Genomic DNA, 19,529 nt, shown 5'->3' with positions numbered 1-19,529 from the left:
TATGGTAACACTCTATCCTACTATTAAGATGGTACATAAAGCTGGAATTTTACCCCTGATTCCTAACTATCCTAGTTAGCATTCCGTGTTTCACACACATGAGATGCAGCAAAAAAGCAGATGAGTCACCATCTTTTCGCTCGCTAAAAATCTATTGTTGATACTTTTGTAAAAACAACGATGGGAAACAGGCACAGATCTGGGACAACAAAATACAAATGCTGGAGGTTCCCCAGAGCACACCCATCCTTCAGAGGACAGGTCACACACAAATGTCTCAGCAAGGCATATTAGGTCAGAACAGAGCAAAAGCTCTTGGAGCTGCCTGGATTCCAGCTTCCCAATTGTCTGGATTCCAGCTTCCCAATTGTCTGGATTCCAGCTTCCCAGTTGTCTGGATTCCAGCTTCCCAGTTGCCTGGATTCCAGCTTCCCAATTGTCTGGATTCCAGCTTCCCAGTTGTCTGGATTCCAGCTTCCCAATCCACACGGAACTCAGAAAGCAGATTTACCAAGTGGGGGCCAATATTCACAATGCACAGCAGAACAATGATATATCTTGAAAGCTTTGTTAAAGGAGTACAAGGACACCTCTGAGAGCTGACAGGGGTGGGGGTTCTGCATTTTCAGTGATCTCAGGTAGGATTCATACCATTCCTGGCCTGGTAACTACTTAGAGCTTGCCAGGAGAACTGTGCTTAAAATCATAGCTGTGTTTTGGTTCATTTAGAGCATTCCTCAAGACTTTTAAACTGAGGTATTAAAATTAGTATTGTAACTATGGAAAGATGACAAGGGTTACTGCCTCTTAATGCCATCTGTGACTTTCAAACATCTTCCATCTTTGTCATTGCCAGGCTGAAAAATTCCCCTCCAGGATGCATCTTAGTAGTAAGAGAACAACTCACGATCTGCTATCAACCCAAAAAGCTACAGGCATTCCAGAAACCAAGGCACATAAAATTTCCTACCTCTCAGCTCCAGGAAAATGCCTGCTAAGGTGTCTTCCCACTCTACCAAAGGCACAAAAGCAGGCCACAGTTACAGAGCTCACAGCTGACACAGCTTTCAGCCCAACCCACCTCTCAGCAATTCCAACCTTGTTTCAATCTCTTCCAGCTGGCAGCAATCCCGTTAGGATGCAGTGCCACTGACACACACTCACTAGCAGCCTCCTCCTCCCAAAGCAGATTGTGCACCAAATACCTCAGGAGGAATAAATCCCTGTTTGTGTCACTTCTCTGCCCACTGAAGGCTCTGGGCATCAGAGAAACCACCATTACAAGTTTTAAGTGGTTCTGCTCTTTTAGAGACACAGGCACAGCACTGAACAAGCCAATGTACTGTCACCACAATACTCATCAGGTCTCCTTGACTATTCTGAGAACTTTTTTTAGTTCTTAAGAGTGAGGTACAATTTTGGTTTGTATTTCAGATTCTCATGTCTGTTGTTAAGTAGCTTCAATGGGTGCCCTGCACAAAAAGAATTTTAACTGTCCCTTCCCGTTTTTTGTGTTGGTTGCAGGAGGGAGCTCATTGACAAGGGTGACATTTCTAAAGGCTTCTGTAAAAGTTAAAAGGAAGAGCCAAGTCCTAGACATTATTTTCTGAAGACTTTCAATCTTGACCTTCTACTGTTCATATTCTATTGATCTCCACTTGCACCTGACCAACCCTAATACAAGCTTAAGAAGTTATTTGTAGTGAAAAGTAGTATTTCAGATGTATTTTATGACTAGAGAACTCTGGAAAAATACATTCTTTAAATTACATTTTAGAAAATATGGAATCTATAATTGATGCTTCTGACAAAACAGATGCAGATACTGAGTAAACAAGGAGATTGATGTACTCTTAACATACCTCCAACAACTATAAATCTTCACAACATAGGCAAGGACAGATAATAAACACCATGTCTAAGGAATTCCATTTGCACTCCCTATCTCATAGCTGAGTAAGAACAGTGCTGTGCAGATTGACAGCATTCCTTCTGCCCTCCTTTAAAACTGTGTTTACAAACACTTTATTATTTTCTTGAGTTGACTTGTTTATCTAAACTTGCAGTGAGATCTATGAATATATCTTGATGGATTAATCATGAAAACATAAAGTATCCAAACCCCAAAGTTACAATTGTACAGAGCATTTGATTAATTACAGACTCCTGTAATGGGAGGAGCACAACACCATGAGTAAGATACAGAATGAAGACACCTAGATACTGTATTTTGTCAGGACAATAATACATTCACAATTCTCTCTATGAATGTTTTCACATTTCACCATAAAGTAAATGAAACCAGGTTAATTTCTGGGGGCTGGGGACACTCCATATATCATTTACTCTGAAGTTTAGACACCAGCTGCAAACAGAGACAAAGCAAGTTCAAATTTTATTTTAAAAAGTACCTTTTGAAATAATTGAGCTAATTGCCTGTGTTATTCTATATTATGTGAAGGGATAAACTTCTAATGCCATTTCTGCTAGTTGTCATCAAAAGACAATGTTATTCAAAAACAATTTTGCAGCAAAAAGCCGGAAAGTGTCTCAATTCTTTCACTCCCAAGTTATTTTCAGTGAGGAATAAGAAGTCATCCCATGAGCAGAAGTTCCTATATTCTCTTAGGATGTTAATCAAATTTAGCCTTTTTTGACTCTGACAACCAAACTGATCACTTCTCTCCAGTCAGCCCATTTTTGTAATCCTAGTCAGAATAATGTAGGGAGGCACCTCTAGCCCAATAAAACCTCTTTAGTTCAGACTCATAGCCTGGGTATGGAATGGGAACTGTTGCTTTTCATGGACAATGATCTGAGCTTTCCCATCAATTGAAAAGATCAAGAACTCTTGCCTTTTTCAATTTGCCACTGCCCTGATAATGCCAGATAAAATTACTTTTTAAACACCTAAATACAGATATTTTCTTGAGCAGGGTTTTTCCCTGTATGTCAAAGGTAGTCCTATAGGTGATAATGGGTAATTGTTAATTTTTTGTCTGTCTTAGAGGTCCTTTTTTGTGGTGTACTGTCCATATAGAAACAATGTAGATTATAGGATCATGAGAAAGTGCCTTACTGTCTTTGTACTCACTTGAATTCCACTTGGCTGAAATTCTCTCAGTGTAAGATAATATTATTAGTAGAACCACTCAGAGAGTAAAAAGGAAGGTAATTGTCCTGCTCACTGAGAAGTTCTCCCACCATTTGATAATTAAGTCCCCGTTAGTTAAAGGTTCTCTCAGAGTTCCATATCCCTGTGTGCCAAACCTTCCCTGTAAAGCATCCTTTTGCTTAATAAGCATCACCCATTTCTTTCAGATTTCTTAGAGAAAATGTGCCTAAATGACTTCCAGATTAGGATATTCCAATGTTTTCTACTTGGGGTTCGTTGCTCTCCAGTATCAGAAGACACAACTAGAAAAGCAACATAAAGTAGTCAAAAATACAGAGAAACTCAGACACTCCTGCTCTTGGTCTGAAGTTTATGTTCTCAATATATGATATTTTGTGATCCAGCCTTCATTGTAGAGCCAGGTTGGGCTGCCTAAATATCATCATGAATTAAAACAGTTTCCAGGTCTGATCCCAAATGGCCACAATATCAGTGGCTGTTCTTGACTGCAGAAATAGGAAGAGGGGTAGAATTGCCAGGCCATGCATACAACGAGGAGAGAGGCTTTTCTTGTCACAGGCCAGGGTAATATCCTCTGTAAACATTTAATTTTAGTTTATAACCCCCTTGCACTGACAGAGAACGGGACTGCAACAGAGCCAATAATTCAGTGCTTTGTCTATAGGGTAGGTTATTACTTTATCAGTGTTTTAATTTCTGTTATATAGAATTTGCACTGTTCAGGACTGCAGTTACAACCAGGCAACCTGCAGTGTTAACAGTCACAGATTCCTACCTCCTGTTGATGTTGAGACCTGATACTTTCACTTGTTTAGACCATTGTATATTTTTACTTGACCTGTGAGATCAAAGAATATTGTACTGATATAGTACTGATCTCAACAGCAGCTTAAAATCTTTTCTGATTTAAAACAACTGTTAATCTCTACAATCAGTAGCCAAAAATTTGTTCCTGTAACTTAAAAAAAAAATAAAAATACATAAAGTCTTCAGTATTCCATTTCTTTTTGAGAGCATGCATGCAAAAAGCAAACTTGACACACCTATGTAAGCACAGCCATGAGGCAAAGTTCAGATTTGCTTCTGGGAACGTTCACAGCATGAAACATAATCAGAGGACTTATTGCACATCCAGTCAGGGGACAGAAACAATATGATAATAGAACAAGTGTTCAAATTTGAAGTAGGCTAGCCTTATCATTTTAAATACCAACATAAATGTCACTGAATTACAAATTAAGGTAAGTTTATCTGTTCATGGACATAGATGGATTGAAAAAGAGGTTTAAAACATGACTCTGAAATGACTGATTAAGGTGAGGTTCCACCATTACTGAGCAATACAAAATGAAAGCTCTGTAGGTTCTTAGCAATTGTAAGAATATATAAATACCTTCCCACGACAAAAGGGCTTCTATCATAGTACCCCAAACTCTCCCAAATTTACAAGGCCAGGCACAGAAGGGCATCTTGAGAGAAAATCTTCCTGCCAAGGTATTTAGTGGGACACTATAAACTCACTGGTAGTACAGAGAGATGCTCCAGTGCAACACTGTTTATTCTGGTATATTTTAGTTTAGAATTAATTTGCTTAGCATCATATGCACTAATTTAATGAACTTAGTGCTTTAAATGATACAAAAAAACTTTTCTGTAGTATTGGTTTGAATCCCAAAGCATAAACATAGAAGGGCAACAGCTAATACTCTGGTTTTTCTTTTCTCATAAGCCATCTGAACTAAAAATAACACTCTAATTCACATATTTGTATAATTGGATATTGTATATCCAAAAGAAATCATATTTTGTTAATACATTCCAAATATTTGGATTATATGACTAGGGCTGGTAATATTCAGAGAAGAAACTCTTTATTTAAAAAACCCAAGTCAAATTGTATTGTTGCCAGAAAGATGTTCCCTTAGATGGCACATAAGTATCCTTTTGAATCACACAGATATTTCTCTTGTAAAGAAGAAGTATAATAACCAGGTGCACACCCCTCTAAACAGCAAGCCCTCTCACAGCTAAACATCCAGCTGGGCTTTTGTTCCTGTGCCATGACACTGAATTGTAATCAATTCAGCTCAATTGTGTTGTTTCCTTCCACAACACAACTGTGTCAACTGGATTTGTGCATCAACACTTGAGCCGCTGCCTGCCTGTGTTTGCCTTGGCGCTTTGTGGAGATAAAGGTGCTTATTCCACATGGGCTGGATAAGGTTGGAAAATACTGGGAATATAAACTAGAATACTGCCTGGATTACTAGGGAAAACTGGATAAAAGATTTGGATTACTGGGCGTGTTTTAGGGAAGTCTTTCCAATCCCGTTGGTAAGACCCAGCCAGAGGAGGAGGCCGGTGCACCAGCCCAGTTCCTGGCAAGGAAACAGGGTCAGTAGGCAGGGAACAGCAACTGTGTTATGACTTACAAATATTCATGGTGAACCATGAAAATATCTTCATAATTAACTAGTTAAGCTTGGTTAAACATTACAATATAGACAGCAAGAGTGGGATCCATCTGCCCAGATTTAGCATGTGCATGTAGGTGGCCACCTCAGAGCTGATCACTGCCTGCTTCCCTCAGGGGCAGTGCAGAGGAGTCATTGCCAGAGGTCAGCTCATCTCACACCAAGAGAGTGGTCAAAACCTAGTCTGATTAATTCCATTGTAGAAATCTCTTTCTCTCTCCACCACCTAAAAGGGAAGCCTTAACAACTGCTCCATATGTACATGTCCGTGTTATCGGCATCTAAAAGTGATGAGAATAATTCCTTCCAGTTGCCAAGTCCAGGGAATTACTATTTATTAAATCAGCTGTAAAAATATCAGATTAACATGCTGTAGTTCCTAAGAAATTATTATTTGCTTTCTGGTCGTTACCCTTCCTGTGTGTGAGCAAAATGAACAATCAGAATTTGAACTCAGTTTTTCAGAGCTGCCTCTTCATGTTTCTCCATTGGCCAGCACCATCACTGGTAATTTCATGGGCTATTTCTGCAATGTAGACCTGTCTGGAAATGTTATCACATTTGTCTTTTTGATGTGATGACTTAGCAATCCAGAGGAGAAACAACTCTCCGGTATAAGGGGCTTAAAGAGAAAACAAGGGCAGAAGGAAAAAGGATTTGTTGAGTAAAACTCTGTTCTCCAACAACACATTGGATGTCCAGCACTAGATAATAAAATGGGATTCTGGGGACACCCAAGTTTCTGCTGAACCACAGAAAATTCTCTGAGCTGCAGAAATAAAAAAACACATGGAAAGCTGGTGCCTTCTGAAATTTTACCATGTGTTTTGTTAGCTGTGATTTTACATGTATTTTAATAGTAACGAATGCTGGAAGTCCAGGTAACACAGAAGTGATGGCCCCATCATTGACCTGTTCCTTCCATCCCACCCCACCAGTGCCCTTCAGTGTTAGGGAAAAGCAACAGTTGAGAGAAGAGTATTTTCTCTGTAGCTTTCATTTCAAGGGTTAAATTCTGTCCTTGATTACACTTGAATAAAGCTAAAAGAATTTAACTTGCTAATATGTATCAACTCCAGATTTAATAACAGAATAAATAAAGCTGAATTTAGCTCTTCTCTGTCATGTTGTCTATTCCACATACCTTAAATTGCCAGGGAACTTTTCAAAGAGAATCAGTTTTGGTAGCTTGGAACAGTCTAGTTTCTCCCTTTTGGGATTATTCTCTCATCGATATGGTAGTTGAAATTTGGACTTCTTAATCACCACTCTCGGGTTCTGGAAAGTTTAATAAAAATGTGAATTTGAATATAACTTACAAAATATAAGTCAAATTATTCTCTCAATTAGAGTGAAGGGAATCTGTTTTAACTAGTAATGGATGTGGATTTATTCTGGATACTTTGGGGATCACAAAGAACAAAATTTAGCCTTCTTTTTTAATAAAAATAAGACAATTTTTGTCTCAAATTATAAATACAATTTTTCTAAGTATGCCAATATTTTGATTTTTAAGGACTTTGCTTTTAAAGTCCTCTTAGATAAAAGAAAATAGTTAATTGCTTCTGTAGAAGCTGTTGCTGCTGAAGGTGTAACACCAACCTTAACAGCATTTGTGGGAATAACACTCCAGTTTTCTCAGTAAAAAGAATACGATTCAAATCACTGATAATTTATGAATTAGAGTTTATGATGCAAGTAAAGAGTTACTGAATTTGTCCCTGAGCCTGTGACCCCACTGAAATCAGCTACAAAACTGTTCAACATCATTGTTGCTAGAGGGGAACCTGGGCAGTGAAACTGTGGGTGCTGGCCTGGGCTCTGCCACTGAAATCAGGGACAAAACTTCCAACGGCTCCAGTGACCAAAACTTTACACAGAACTAGTGAGATTCAACTCCCAGTTTCAGTTACATAAATCTGGAGAATCTCTTCTGAAACAAGGGGAATTGCTGTGACTTAACCCAAAGGAACTGAGAGTATTTTTCTTTAGCTCTTGGAGGGGGAGAAAGAAGAAGACATCGTTCTCTTCTCCTGCCTCGCCGCCGTTATCACCCAGGACTATCTGCTGTCAAAATCCTCATCTGCTTAAGCTGCAGAGGAAGAGCTGACTTCACCATTTAAGGCTTTAAGCTTTTATTGCCTGCTGAATTGTCTATTATCCTTATCCCCTTCCCTTAGCAGGTAGATTCCTTAAGAAGAAGGGACAAATTTCTGGTTTGTGTTTGTGTTTCTGCTTAGGTTTCTTAAAATTTACCATACCTTGTTCCATCAGTGTGTAAGCAGAACTGAGACAACCAGAACACTTTCACTTCGGTCCTTCTGAGCTACCTGGCTGGTTATTTTTAGATTATCACTGTTAAATTCAAAACCAAGGCCTGTAGCTGAAACACTAAACTGTACTGGAGGCTTACAAAATTCAAGTTAGTACTTCCAGAAGAGTTATTCAACTCTGTTCACCAGTGGCCTATGAAGTGACAAGCACTGAATCCTCAGCCAGAGGTGCAGCATTCTTTATGTAGCACACAGAGTTTATTCATCTCTGTAAGGTCCATTGTCAGAATGAAATTTCCGTGGCTTACAAGAATTAATCAGCTTTTTTTCTTTATAAGCATGTATATGCACACAGAAGGGGATTCTGCTCTGAAAATGCAAGTCAGTGCTTTGGTAATGAGAGATAGCATGAGTTTTTCTCCTAAATGTGCCTTATAACTAAGATGTTTTGTTTTGATTACACCTGTCACTGGCTTCTTGAAGACTGGAACTTCATCCTTCTGTACACATAGGCCTCTCCTGTAATAATGTCCTCTACCCAAGGGCAGGGAGCTGTGCTTTTTGCATGATAGCTTCCAAACAAATGATTTGTTGGAGACAGGCAAGTTAATGGCACAACGCTCTCAGCTCTGCAGAGCTGTGTCTGCTCAGCTTGCAAATGTGTGCCCTGGTGAGGAAAAGTGACTGTTTCTGCCTCTAACAGCACCTCAGCCATCAGCTTGGACCTCAAACGTCTATGTCCACAGAGGAAAATTCCCCCAAGCACAAGCACACTCTCATTTTTACTCTTTTGTGATCCACAGGTAGATGTTCACAGCACTGTGAATATGTGACCTGCTGTCATTACCTCTGTGGATGAAATGTTGGCGGCCGCTCGAAGGGTGTGACCCACAATGGCGCGAAATACGGAGCCCAAATAAAAACCAAATTGGGGCTGGAAGGGTATCAGAAAGTGGATACACAGAAATACAAAGAAATGCTGAAGGGAAAACTAATGATTTTTTTCTCAGATCTTCCCAGGCAAATGTTGCCGAGATAGGTCAGTAGCTTCCAGAATAAATCCCGCAAGAACACATGTTACACAGCTCCTACAGTGCAAGAGCCAAAGCAGATCAGTACTATCAGCAGAAATTAAACTGACACATATTTGTCTGCAGCTCTCTCAGTTCACATTGAAGGGTTGGGGGTTTTGTGCATGAATCACTCACCCAAAATGCAAATGCAAAGATACTGAAAAACTTGTGGTTCCCAACTGCAGATGGGAGCCGTCCACAGGTGCAGATTAATATAAACCCTCCTCATTCCTTCACATGCATGGGCACACACGGGCAGGGAGCGCATCCAGGCTCTGCAGAGCCACACAGCCTTAGAATGAGCAGATGTGCCTGTTACCGGGAGGGTTTATTACAGAAATTGGGCAGCAGGAGTCTTTTCTGGCAGAACGGTAGCCAGGCTGCATTTCCCTGGGAGGAGGTGCTACATAGCGTGGAGGTTCTTCTCCCAACAGGCAGAATTATTATCTTTCTCAATCATTAAGAGAACGCAACAGATCTTATTAAGGCTCAGGTATTGGATATTGATGGGTTATAATCCAGGCTAGGAAAGGGAGATGACTTAATTTTGTGAAAAAGGGCCCAAGATGAAGCAGCAGCTGACAGAAGGCCAGTATCCCTTGAGAAGGTCATTTTCACTGGATCAGCAGCCTGCCTCCCCTTACTATTTTTTCTCTACACACAGTGAAATGTTCCTACCTCACAGTGACATTCATCTTTTCCATCCAGCAAAATCATAGCTTATTGTTGCAAAATGACATCTTTTTCTTCTTGCTTTAGAAGTACCTTTTTATTTTGGCAATACACAGAGAGGGGAATGTTCATCACCAAACTGATTTAAGAGAGAAAGAAATGCGGAATATTACACTCACCTCTCCAGCACCAGGCAGCCTCCACCTCCTCAATCCATCAGTACAAACGCTCGCATCCACTGACGCCTCTCCTCTGCTTTGGCCCTTTTTCACATCAGCATCCGCGATTTGCCGCGAGCAGACACACCACGACTGCAGGGACTAACCCCACAGCCCCAGCAGGAGCAGGAACCTGCCCTTTCCCATCTTCTCCCTACGAAACACAACCGTAAAACCCCGGGATTTTCTAGAGGCGGCGGTGGGAGCACTTGTCCGGCGGCCCCCCGCGGGAGACAGGGAGGTGCTCGGCGCTCTCGCCGGGGAGCCGGGCAGGGGGAGCGCGGGGCTGGCGCTGGAGGAGGAGCCGGAGCTCCAGCCCGTTTCCACGCCAACCGCGGGGGTACCGCGGGCGGGGCGGCTCCGGCTGCGCTCCGGCCCCGCTCCGCTGCTGCTGCCGCCCGGGGGGCGGCCGGGCCCGCAGCCCCGCAGGCCCCGCAGCCCCCGCCCCGCCGCGGCGCAGAAGGAGCCGATGGTGACGAGGGTCTTGGGGCTCGTTCCCGGCTCCCGCTCCGCCGCACTCGCGCATTACATAATGTGCGGGCACGGCCGCGCTGCCGGCCTGTGCCGCGGGCTCTGCCCGACCCGCCCCGGGCGCTGCGGCGGGGCACGGCCCGGCTCGGCTGGGAGGGTCAGCGGTGCTGTCACCGCGCGTGTTTTACAGGGAACAAGTCGCATACGTGTTGGAATGATGCAGTGACGGGAGAAAAAACAGTTTCTTTAGTTACACGGGATTCACCTGCTGTTTGCTTTCCTTCCATCACTCAGTTGCTCTCAGTATTGGGCATATGTTTCCTTCTGCTTTTGCCTTTCTGCCTTTTGCGTTTGTATATGTGTAATTTACTACGGCTTTTTTAAATTAACGATGAGTATCATTTTCTTTTTCTCTCATTAATGGATTTACCCAATTTATATTTTACATTTTTCCTTGTGTCTTTTTCCTTTCAGCTACAATACTAGTTGCATTGTTGAGTCTTCAGCCCTGATCAAATAGCTGATTTCCCCCTACACTGCTAATTTTATAGGCATGATTTGTTGCTGATACACTTCAGCTGGAGATAGCAACAGACACTCACACACACACGGGATGCAGGCATTTTTCCCACAATAAGACCAACATAATACAGCACAGAAAGCATCTGATTCCTGTAAATGATATCACTTCCAGTACTGATATTATCAGCAGAGCTGTCACACTGATGAATTATAATAATGAAATACTTCCATGTAAAAATCAGTATACTATGTGAAGGAAAATTTCCTATAAGTACAGAATCTTAGGTGTTGTTCACACCAGAAGAGTTTGCCAGTACATCTGGACTGGCAAAGTTGTTCTGGTAAACTCCTAGCATTTAAAAAAGAAATGCCATATACCTAACTTGTATTGTTCTGCCAGCAAAACAATAATGTTCAAATCATAAATTTGCCCTGCTGTAATAAAAAATATCTCTACAGTTCTATTTCAAAATTTTAGCTTTCAGGATACATGCTCACATGTCTTGGTGCATCTGTAAGATCAGATAGTGGTCAATTTAAAACTTTTAATAGTGTTTTGTTTTCCAGAGGCACTCTTTACTTGCAAGTGCATAAATCCCTGATATAGTTATGTTGGCAAGGGAATAGAATAAAAAAATGTATCTGTGGTAACTGAGTAGTCTGGATAATAGGATAAAAGAACAATAACAAGGTGTACAGGCTTAACTGCAATTCCATAAAGAACAAGTAGTTACTATAGAAACTGTCACATTACATGTATCTTTAGTATAGTACTTGATATGTGAGAAAAGGCATCTTCCACACACTACCCAACTGTGGCAGAAATAACAGCATCAGCCACCATCATCCTGGGGAGGAAGATCTTTGTTCGTGTGCTCTCTACAGAGAGAGCTGTTGTAGGCATTTACAGCTGCTAGAACAAAACACTTTTTTGCAGTTTTGGGGGAGGCACCTGTAAATCAACTGCTGGCAGTGAAGGAATTATGAACATGCAGTACCTGAGTAATGGGACAGGTCTGAGAAGTTCAGGGTTTTTATGCAAACATCACCATATGGGAACTTGTTGATTAATGGCAGAGTTAAAACCCAACTCAGCTGACAAATGCACCAGCAGACATGTCTAAGTTTTCTTCAGTCTCACCTTGTCCTGCATCCAGAAATTCTCAATTAGGGCCTTTCAGCATGTATTGATTGCACTATATGTAGCTAAGCTCCCACAGGAATTTAAAGAGAAATATATATCTCCAAATAGTGTTTACAGGTGATTAAATGCCAAAGTCAAACAGCAGAGAAACCCAGTTCCTTAGCTCAGTACTGTAAATGTTGTTCCTTGTATACAGAGAGACTGAAAGCACACAAATACCTATTGAAAATGAATAGTTTGTGTGGAAACAGTAAAGGGTAGTGTGAGGGAGGTGTGATGATCTGATGGGATTTCTGTTCCCTCTTCCTGTCAGGGAGGTCACATTTATCCCATCTCAGAGCAGGCTCTCCTTTGAAGGGAGCAGTGTTTGACTGGTGAGGTGCAGCATCTACTACACAGCTTCCTGGACCTCTTGGCTGCACGAGTTTCATTCAACTTGCCAGTGCTATTCATTGAGCAAAAGCCAAATCCTTGCCTGTTTACTGCTGCTTTTTGTTTGGGATCAATCAAAATAGATGCATTCATACATGTTTAGTTTGAAGACAATAGTGCTAAAACAGCAATGTCCTCTTAAGTGGAAAATCCCATAGGGATTTTTCTAATCAATTACCCTTTATTATACCATGACAACATCAAAATATTTATATGCACACATGCAATGTTCTCAGTGAATGTACATCTCCAAATGACAGAGGGTAAATTGAGAGGCCACATCTGGTCTGTAATAAAAATATAATAAAAGACACTTTGTATTTCATTCAATTTTCTACCAAACACCCTCTTTTTAACAAGCAATTGTAGATCTGGGTTAGATATTTATAGACAGGTCTGTGATTCTCTCAGCGTGAAGAACTGAACAGAACATTTAGAGAAGAATAAAAAGGTTGTATTTTTATTTTTAACCATTTTTCTCACGTGGAAGAGTTTAAAATAGCATCAAGTACAGATGACTGGGATCTGATATTTATAAGTAACTGGCATATTGTTGCTTTGTATCAGTGACTGGGAGATGGTGGAGAAAAAAATCATGAATGCACCTTCCATCAGGTGGTATCAGCCTGACCTCATTTGGCTTTATCACTTAGGATGTACATTCACTTTCTACCAGGATTTCACCCTTTTGTCTTTCTCACACCCTTCAGGTAACTGAGGGTTTCACTTAATATTGACAGTTTACTCTTTCTATGAGGGCAAATTATGGGAGACATTTGGGCATGTGAACCCAGATAATGAGTTACAGTTAATAGCACAATCAGCTAATCAACCTGCTGGATTGGCAGCTCACAGTCACTGGCTCAGCTGCTCAGTCAGCACTTGCCACTGAAGCCAAGTTTAGGAAAACAAACACGAAATGCAGCAGCTGGAGGAGAACTGCTCTCCTGGAGCCCTGGGAGATGCTCTGGCTTTCCTGGAGAGGTGACTTTGGGTAGCAGTCCCTTCTTATCTTAAACTTTGTGATGGATACATGGGAAGAAAGCTACAGACAGAGATATCATGAAGTAAGATAAAGGAGCATAGATCTTTATAAAGAGCCCATCCTTCAAGGCTGCTTTATGATGTTATTTTAAAAAAAGGGCAATTAAAGTATTCTTTGCTCATTTTTCACTATTGAAAGCAAAGGAATGGGGAAAATAACAAAACAAACCCCCTCCAACTTTAACCCAAAGTGGAGATCTTTTAGTAAAGTAGACAACAAGAGATCTGTGAAGTGTGAACAGACAAAATCACTGGAGATCAAAACACACAGATTCTTTGGGAATTACACCCAGGAGAGTTAATTAAAGAGTGCCAAAATTTTTTGAAACTGAAGCTTTTAAAACAAAAAGTACAAGCTACAGATCTCCTGGTAAAGTGGGCTGAGCAACAGGTTGTTGGCTACTCTTTGGATGGCCTCTTCCCTCCTGCAGTCTTCCTGTTTGAGGCCTTTCCACTTCATAAGAATGACTAAATATTCACTGAAGAGTGAGCTGAAAGTAGGTCTCTCCCACTTGAGGACACAGGTGGGCATTTAGGGTTTGTTTAGTTTTTGCAGTAACAAACAAACAAAAAGAAGAAATGTGCTGACTTCAAATATATTTAGTTTTGTCACCGGTGTTCTTATCAGCTGAAGAAGTATCAAATTTGGACCTCAAAATATTATATATATATATAAAAATAGGTACTCAGAAAAAATGTTATGATTTGACTTCACACTTCCTTGTATCTTTTACATGTGATAATTCTACTTCACGTCAGAACCACGAGATACAGCTACAATTTCAGCTGGGTTTTGTGATTTACTTTTCCTTTCAGAAAGTTTTGCTCTGTCAGTGACATGCACACGATCGATTCAGTGACCAGAAGTGACTTAGGGAGGAATTCAGCCTCCAGATGAGTCTCTGAGACCATGTTCAGCTTTCAAGGGTGTCCTGTCTGGCCTCCAGCTGCACCCCAGGAAAGTCCAAGTTTCCTGCAGGCCTAAAGTCCCACCTGACAGTGCCAAGAGATCCCTCAGACTCTGAGGTGACACTGGAAACCCACATTCAGCCATCTGAGCCACTCACTGACTGACTGGGGGATGGAATGGGCAAAGCACATTGTGCCAACCTTATCTAACAAAGCAACTGATTTAAACTGATAAACACGTTATCACAGCTTTGAATTAATGTCGTTTTCAGACTTACAACAATGTTATTTTAAAAAGCATATTAAAACAGCAGTCATTTCTATCAGCTGATAGTTTCTGCTATCTGTTATAATTGTTGCAAATCTGATTCTCTCTTTCTGTTTTACAGTGTTTTGAATCCTCTGTATATAATGTTCTTAAAGATAAGCACATTAGTAGCACTGTTGAAGTGCCTGTGCTTAATCTGCCATGTTTACAGAAGCTGGACCTAATGTTTTAGTCCAGGTTAAGTAACAGGTTCATTTTGCTGTAGTGGCTTGGGTCCTACTGCACTACTTGTTTTCCAAATAAATGATGCCAAAGGTCTTTCTGCAAGAACCCCCTCACATTCACTCACTTAGAGCCTCACTCAGGAAGGCACTTCTAATCAGAAAATATGTATATTAAGACAGGGGCCTATTTGTGATAAACTGCTTTGAGTCTGTGATTTACAGCTCACTGAAGGAATAAGGCTCTCAATCCAAGAGCAACATTTACAGGGGAGGCACTTCAGAAAACAAATCATCCTCAGAAGCAGCCCACACCTTGGCTCTCTTGTATTCAATTAATATTAAGGAATGTTTCACTGCTTGAAATAAAATATAGACTTAAACATATTGGAAAGCACTATTGTAGAACCTCAGTCAGAACAGAATGCAATTTTCACTGAGTAGTAGAAAGTACTTTTCCTCATGAACAGGGCTTTCCATGGAAAACATGGACTGTGCAAAGTAGCAGGTCTGAGTGGGAAGGGGAGACTCCGCCCGCCTTTCCATCCTCACCTCGAGCAGCCATCTGGGCCTGTGGCTCCAATCAAGATGTGTTTCCTCTTCTCATTTCAAACAAAATTGCCAAGCCAGAGCATCTGAGGCAGAAAAGGATTTCACCCACCTGTAGTACTGTATTCTTCTTTTCCAGGAGGTTTTATCAGTTGTGCCCGTTCAGTTGTGCTCCTCTTGGCACCAGAGTAAGCAGTGGGACCTGTAGGATAAAATTGCCTTCCTGCAGCTCTGCCAGCCTGCCTGCTCAGCAAACATCAGCAGGGCATTTGTCAACGCTACAACTTCTCCAGCTTCTTTTAATTTGAAAATTCTATCAGGTCATTTTTTAAAGCAGAAAAAAAAAATCTCCCACCCTTCTAACAATGGAGAAAATGTAAAACAGAAGTGCTTACACAATGAGACTGAATTCGTGTTCCCATTAATTTCCTCCTGTTGTCTTCTACTATTTGCAGTCTTTCAGTCTGTTCAGTTTTCAGTCTGTGCAATGATTCATATCTTCAAAGCAAGTTTATGTTAACATTCAGGACAAAATTCCTCAGAATCTGACACATCATGAATTCTAGATATTTTGCTGCTTTAAGCCTCTCAATTTTATTGTTTGACAGTAGTATAATCAAATCTATATAAGAAACTTTCTCATTCATATACCTCTGTTTCTGATGGATTTTGATTCAGTTGTACTATAGAAGTTCAGAGAGTGCTTTCACCTTCTTAATGACACATTTCTCCTAAGGAAAAAACTGAAAAAAATGCTCTTTTATGCCTGAGCATGTGAGGTTAATTCATGAGTTGCAAAAGGTGAACATTATGGATAACCAAAATATTGTACTGGGCATTTGGCTGAGCAGTGCCATTTTGCAGGTATAGCTTCCAGGTAGAGAAATTTAAGGTAATTGAGAAAACTGTTTCTTGAATTTCATTCATGCTGCTTTAATGTTCTGACCCTCTGCCTCCAAAGAGGAAAGATTATTTTTTTAAAATCTGTTCTCTCAGCTGAAGTTCTGAAAACTTCCAATTGTGCATCTCTCTCACATTAAGGGTTTGTAAGGCAGTTGGACTTAAGAGTTGAAAATCGTGTTTATCAGTGTAAGACATTGTGAAATTGGCTCTGATTGGTTTCCCGACTGTTCCACTGACTGACTGTAAACAACTTTTGCCTCCTCCTGTCCCATCCACTCCTCTCTCCCCAGCCAGGCAGACAATAATCCCTGCAGGAAATGAGCTCTCACACATCTTTACAAGGCTCTGTGACAAGGCAGACCTTTCTGCCCAGGAATCTCTCAAATTTGCTACAATGTAAGTAATAATCATGGGAACGTTTGCCAAGCTGATAATGGCACCTTCATCTCAGAGCAGCAATTTCTGTGACTGAAACCTGCTATAGGCACCTGCAACACTTTCTACTCTCCTGGTGTACAGGCTCGGTGTAAATACAAAATCCAAGGTTTAAGTAGTGTTTGGGAACCAGCCCAGGTTCTCCTCTGAACATTTTCCCTGTTGGGCAGAGAAATTCAGTAAGCTCAGGGCTTCCTGGGAATGCTGTGGCACAACAGGGACCTGGGAAGCTGCAACCCAGCAGAGTCTCATGGCCAGGGGCTGCACTTGCCCCTCTCAGCCTCATCTCACAGTGACACATCCCCATCACTGACCAGCTCGAAAAAAAGGACAGATTTTCACTTGGAAAATCTGAACTGGGGCAGCCTCAGGGGCTGAGGCTCAGCTTTTGGGGATTAGTTCTCCCAAGGCTTTAGTTTTCTCTACAGTTATTGATCTGAGGACTTTGGCACAAGTAATGCATAAGTCAGATTGTTTTCCTTCCTTCGTGTATTTTGGCAAAGTCTTCTCTGTAGAGGAAATTAATAAATTTCAGGATGACATTTCCTTCTTCATCTAAAAGAATAAGAAAAAAAAAAAACCCTTTGTGTGAATTTTTACAGCTTTTTTCCTTTGATTTTTATGATTTTTAAAAAATATTCTCATAATAAAGGTACTTTGTCAGAGAAATAAAAGCCAAGAAACTTCCTAATTTGTATGATCATCGTGCCTGGCAGATCAGTCAAATGCATGCTACACACATGCACATGCATTCACACACTTAGGTACAAAGGATGACTATGAGTGTGTTTGTGTGTTAAGCTACAAATGTAGAAAACTTAAAGAAAATTACTTACATGGGAGGTGCAAAGAAGGTTTTGAAGACTAAATAAATAAATTGCAAAAGATACCACTGCTTATCCTGCCATGTCCAAGCAGCCTATCAACAATTATAGCTGGGAAAAAATCTGAGCCAGGGTTTCTCTGCCATTTCTGTTTCACCTTCATTGGATTGTTTGCTCTCTCGTGTTTGATAAGGAATCAATACAGTTTTATTAAAGGGAGGAGAAGTTGCTTTCATTTGGAGACTACCCTCAGATTCCATATGACTGCCCAGCAATCCACAGTTCATGGGCTGTGCACTAGTACAACAGAAAGCATATTCCATTATTTCCAGCATCGTGGTTTGGGTGGTTTCACACTAAAGGATCTGACACTGCCATCAGTCAGAACCAGGAGACTTGCCTTCCTCAATTATTGATCTTGAACTGCAGATAATTCTTGTACAAAACCAGAACCTGAGATTTATTCTTCATTTTGGAAACTCCTTCTATGTGAAACACGAGTCTATTGTGTCTAATCATCCCCAGGGTTTCTGAAGATGCTGTGATAAAAGACATTCTGTACACCAGAATCTTTAACTTCTTTAGATATTATTCCTCTTTTCATAGGGCATGAATGATTCAGATGGTCTAAATTACCAAAATGACAATTACTTTTTTAAAAAGTGAATTTGTTTCTTGGATTTCTGTATTATAACAGAGAAGCCAATGCTGATATATCAGCTGTAGTTTCTATGTTAATTTTTTCAGTGGTGCTTTGCTATTACAATTGCATACACACTAAAGCAAAGTTTCTAAAAACAAAATCAAGATATGCAGGAGTCTCTTTCATTCTTTACTGAAGATTAGGAATCCCTTGTTTACCAGACCAATCTTTTCTGTTTCTTGTTAATGCCAGAAAACAGATTTTTAAAGGATCCCCTTCTGCAGGGTACTGCTGACTTTAATCTTTTTATAACCTTAATTTCTCTTATGTCTTTCATTCAGACAGCATCCCAAAATCCTTAGTGTTGGAAAAATCTCAGTAGCTTCAAAAGCAGATCCCGTAATGCTTTTATAAATCTTAAGAAGTTTTATGAAGTTGTTGTATTTTTAGTGAAGATCTGACAGATACTGCTATTGAGGTTTGATTTTATACCTGGTAAATCCCCTAGGCTCTCATAACATAAATACATGTGGCCAATGCCACAAGATTTGAAAAGGCTTGAAACAGAATTGTTTATTATTCCTAGTCTGATCCAATCCCTGCAGTGTTTTCCTCAGTTCTTTAATATCCCAGTAGCTCTTCAGTTCATCTAAACAGACACTTCCCACCTCTCAGTCCTTTCAGATAAGAGATAATCTCTTGGATCTAGGCACAGTCATCCTTTGGGACACTACTGTTTATTCCTGTTAAATCGTCATGGAAAGACAGAATTATTCTTGCAAAGAAGAGGAAAATATTCTGATTTTCAAAGATGTCAACAGAATTCACCTCTTTAGGTAGAAGGCTGGATAAACCTGATGGATTTTAGGCAGGTGAGTTCAGGTTCATTGAATGTGGTCTGCTCTGCTCCAGACTTACCAGAAAGTTCAGCCCAGTTTTATAGTATTTATAGTATTATATTTAATCTACTCCCTGACACAGCCATAATGCTGGAAGCACTGAGACTCAAATTGCTGAATCTTAACATTAAATTAGCTACTACAAAGTTCTCAAACTGTGCTCTTGTGACTGGTGACTCAGAGATCTTCTCAGCGAGTCTGAAGAATAAATGAATGTTTTTCCATTTGAACAGTTGTGAGGAAGGAGTCCCTGGGGAGGCTGTTCCAGAGGAGCTCCTGCACTCACCTGCTCCCTCGGAGGGGACCTTTACACCAGCACTGTGTTGGCCAGGGGCTGCACCACTGCCAGCACTCACTGGGGTAACAAACACTCTGCTCCCTCTAAAGCAGTGACAAACCACTGCAGTGTGAGCAGAGAC

General features: G+C 40.7%; 2 protein-coding genes across 4 annotated transcripts in view; one reads left to right on the top strand and one right to left on the bottom strand.

Annotated features, from left to right (window-relative positions):
- Window positions 1-10,231, bottom strand: part of GNAZ (G protein subunit alpha z) — a 52,875-nt gene extending 42,644 nt beyond the window's left edge. Inside the window, exons 1-2 of one of the 2 annotated variants that reach the window (XM_051805360.1) lie at window positions 9,808-10,231; window positions 6,755-6,888 (exon numbers count right to left, since the gene is read on the bottom strand). The gene's annotated coding sequence lies outside the window, so the exon portion shown is untranslated. The remainder of the gene's footprint in view (window positions 1-6,754; window positions 6,889-9,807) is intronic. The other variant, XM_051805359.1, reaches the window with a different exon arrangement.
- The window catches only part of RSPH14 (radial spoke head 14 homolog), a 76,475-nt gene that overhangs the window by 49,978 nt on the left and 6,968 nt on the right, over window positions 1-19,529 (top strand). The gene's annotated exons all lie outside the window — the stretch shown is intronic.

Source organism: Manacus candei, unplaced genomic scaffold (genome assembly GCF_025592945.1).
Source record: "Manacus candei isolate 608988 ecotype Guabito, Panama unplaced genomic scaffold, ASM2559294v1 h1tg000064l, whole genome shotgun sequence".
NCBI lineage: Eukaryota > Metazoa > Chordata > Aves > Passeriformes > Pipridae > Manacus > Manacus candei.
The sequence above is the reverse complement of the archived record's forward strand: the minus strand, read 5'-3'. Positions and strand labels throughout refer to the sequence as shown.